Below are 3,692 nucleotides of genomic sequence, written 5' to 3' on the forward strand. Positions count from 1 at the left end.
AGACTTCCAACGCCCTCAAGGCTGTGACCTTGCAGCCATTTTACATAGCACATCATCCTCCTATAGGGATGAACCTTTCCCATGGCCTGAAAAGTAGCCGCTCTGGTTGAAGCTTTGCTTATTGTAACAGGCTTTTGTTTCCAGGTAACATGTCTGTGGAAGACTTAATTCTGAATAGAGATATAGATATTACTGGAAACTAATTGTTTTTTCTATTATACTCTGCTTTATCAAAAAAGTAAAACATTTAAATTGTGCTACAGAAATTCAGATGTTGTCTTGCAATCTTTAAACAATAAATGAAAGATTTGCCCTTAAAAAAAAAAAGAATTAAGCAGTTAAGCTGTTGGTCCCACATCAGACAAATTGTCTTTATGCCTCCTGTCAATATTGTTAACAGAGACTGTTATTTTATTAATCCTTATGGTCCCGTGATTCTTTCTTTCATGTTTCAGGGCACAGCGAGAGAGTGGGTTTGTTTGTTAAGCTGGGTGTGTTCACAATAAATGAATGATTTGCCCTTAAAAAAAAGAATTAAGCAGTTAAGCTGTTGGTCCCACATCAGACAAATTGTCCTTATGCCTCCTGTCAATATTGTTAACAGAGACTGTTATTTTATTAATCCTTATGATCCCGTGATTCTTTCTTTCATGTTTCAGGGCACAGCAGGTGAGAGAGTGGATTTGTTAAGCTGGGTGTGTTTATCCTTCTTTTATGCGTTCATTCAATTTTATGTTCATTTACTTATTGTACACATATGGCAATAGAAGCTGCTAAAGCAATCATTGCTATTCTGCAAAACAACAAGGCACAGAAGCAGATGTCTTATTTCTGAGATTTCTCCCCCCAGGATTATTATGATTAAAGATCCTTTCCCCCCACTCCCTGGAGAGGACAAGGGGCTGCTCGCTGGAGGTTTTTTAATGACTTGGGGAAAGGCTCAAATATCCCATTATGGTAATCCACCCCAGGGGCAAACCACACAAGAATATTATGAATTTATTTTGTTTTTCTATCCTTGCAAAGGTAATACTCAGCTCATTAGAATATGAAAACTATACTGTCAAATTTCAGAATTACATGAAGAAAATCACCAAAGTGGCATCATATCATGTGTGTTATAGTTATATTGACTATATTGACTATATTAACTATATTGTATTAACAATATATTGTATAACTATATATTGAAAAGGCAAAATGCTGTAACTTATTTCAGAGAAAATAATTATGTTGGCAAACCCCAAACTGTACATTGTAGATGGGTCCTAGGAAAAGAAGATTTAATTCATAGTGGACAAGAGGTTAGCTTCTGTTTTCAGCCATGTGCTAGTTCAAGAATTAAACATCATGAATAATACAGGATATAAGAGGAATAGTCTACAGATGGAAAAGCACATTTTGATTAGGAAAGAGAATTTAAGGCTTAAGTCTTTTTTTTTTAAGGAAAACTGCCTTATTACTATGAGATAAGAAAATTGTTTCCTTCTTTACTTCCTTGTTTTCTTTAATTCAAATGAGCAGCAAAGCTTCAGAACCAGCCCAATAACGGGAACAAACTTATTTCACACAGATAAAGTGGGACAATTCATATGTTAAAAGAACATGAATAGATTTCACACAGATAAAGTGGGGCAATTCATATGTTAAGAGAACATGAATATATATATTTCTTCTTTTCTCTTAATTCTGTTTGTGTTTCAAATAGGCTTTTTTTTTTCTTCTGCAAAAAGCGTTATTGTTTCCATTTGGTCCAAGGCTTGGGAGAGGGCTTCAGGGCGGTTACAAAGCTGCCTAGTGGCTGCAGAGCGGGGCTTCGGGCAGAAGCTCTGACGCCAGAGGGGCCCCTCAGAGTCCGCTGGACTTCAGAGACTCCTGTTTGTGCTCGAGGGTGAGCCTTTCAAAGAGATACTCGCCCAGCACAGCCTGCGGACCAGCCAGCCCGCGGAGGCTGGTCACGTGGTCGCCCATCTTCTTGATGAGTTTCACCTTGTCTCTTGGAGGCATTGTCTACATTACTCACCAAGAGGCAAGCATTTGTCCTCGCACTAAATGCTGACATCTCCTGATAAGAGGGAAGCTGCAAAGTAGAAGATTTGAAGGTCAATATGTTGATAGTGGTCTGAAGCGCATTGATGTACATTTGTGTATTGGGGAAGGGGAGTGAGGTCGCCCATCTTCTTGATGAGTTTCACCTGCTCCTCCAGGAAGCGGCTCTCCAGGAAGTCACAGAGACGAGAGTCCGCGCGCGCAGAAGCCAGGGCGCGCAGATCCGATAGTGCCTGGTTCAGGTTCTTCTCCCTTAGAATGGCGGCTTCCACAGCGTCCTGGGTTTTACCCCACTCATCTTGAGAAGGCTTCCGTGCATCCTGGAAGAGGGCGCGGCCGCAGCACTGGTTTTGCATTTTCAAGAGACGCTGGGCGCCCTCACACTTCTCCTCAGCCAGTTGGCGAAAAATGTGGCCCGCCCTGTCCACAGTCCCATTGTTGCTGTCGAAACAGAAGCTCAGAGAGAGGTAAGTGTCCACAGATGCATGTTGAACAGGCAGGCGGTGGACAGCGGCCTCCACCTCGATGGAATAATTCTGACGAACCTGGGAACTCGTGGCTGATCAGTGACAAGGAGCTAAGCTCAAAAAACGGTGTTGGCCTGTCCTGCAGGCTGAGGATAGCTGAGTGGCTGATTCTAAAGGTTGCGACTGGAAGAAAGGTTGGAGGGTGGTCGGGGGCTGGAGCAAGGAGCGTCCCTGGGTCTGTTCATTCCAAACACTGTTGAAGGAAAAGACAGATGTGCAGGACCGCCGAGCGCACTGCCTCAAGTAGGCTTTGATATAAATGAACAAGAAGTCCAAGCAAGGACAAAACTTACCCTTCCCCCAACCAAAATAGCTGGCGATACTAGAATCTAGATCTGGGAAGGGATTCTTCCATTACTTTCTTAACATTCTAAGCCACTAGAGCAGTGGTTCTCAAAAGTATGGTCACCTTGTAACCAAGCAGTACCCTATGGGGCCTTCCTAGGACAGACCCATCCCCCATATCGTCTGCTGTAGTTCCTCTCTGAAGTACTCTGATAATAGTATCTCAGGCATATTTCTTGAGTTTTCAGATGCTAAAAACCACCACCCAATGGAAGAAATTAACTCCTTGATGATCATGAGCAAGTATCCCCCAGACCTTCTGGCACCTAAGGATGGATAATGTTACCTGCCCTATGGCCTCAACATCAACCAATCACAGGATTATGCACGAGGTGATCACATTCCCTGGCACGTCCCTCCCTCACTTGGCCTTTAAAAATGCTTTGCTGAAATCCTTTGGAGATTTCAGGGTTTTTTGGAACACAGGCCACCCCTCTCCTTGCTCGATCCTGCAATAAACCTTTCTCTGCTCCAGACTCCAACCTTTAGGTTTGTTTAGCCTCACTGTGCTTCAGACACACGAACCTGCATTGGGTAACAACCTGACCAGCTTTACCAGTGTCTCTGATAATGTGTTAGATATTCAAGTTTTAGGGCCCTGTCCCAGCCCTATGGAATCAGCAACTCTGGTGGGGCTCAGTGATCTCTGTTATAACAGGCCCTCCAGATGATTTTTATTCACCTTAAAGTTTGAAAATATCTGCATTGTCAGCTGGCCAAAGCGTCCACCAGCTGGTGAAGGGGAGTGGCACCTGGAAAAGATAGGGACTA

General features: G+C 43.2%; 1 pseudogene; it reads right to left on the reverse strand.

Annotated features, from left to right (window-relative positions):
- Nucleotides 1–2,008: 2,008 nt before the first annotated feature.
- LOC112062698 (ferritin light chain 1-like) lies at nt 2,009–2,930 on the reverse strand (annotated as a pseudogene).
- Nucleotides 2,931–3,692: the final 762 nt, after the last annotated feature.

This window comes from Physeter macrocephalus, chromosome 18 (genome assembly GCF_002837175.3).
Source record: "Physeter macrocephalus isolate SW-GA chromosome 18, ASM283717v5, whole genome shotgun sequence".
Taxonomy (NCBI): domain Eukaryota; kingdom Metazoa; phylum Chordata; class Mammalia; order Artiodactyla; family Physeteridae; genus Physeter; species Physeter macrocephalus.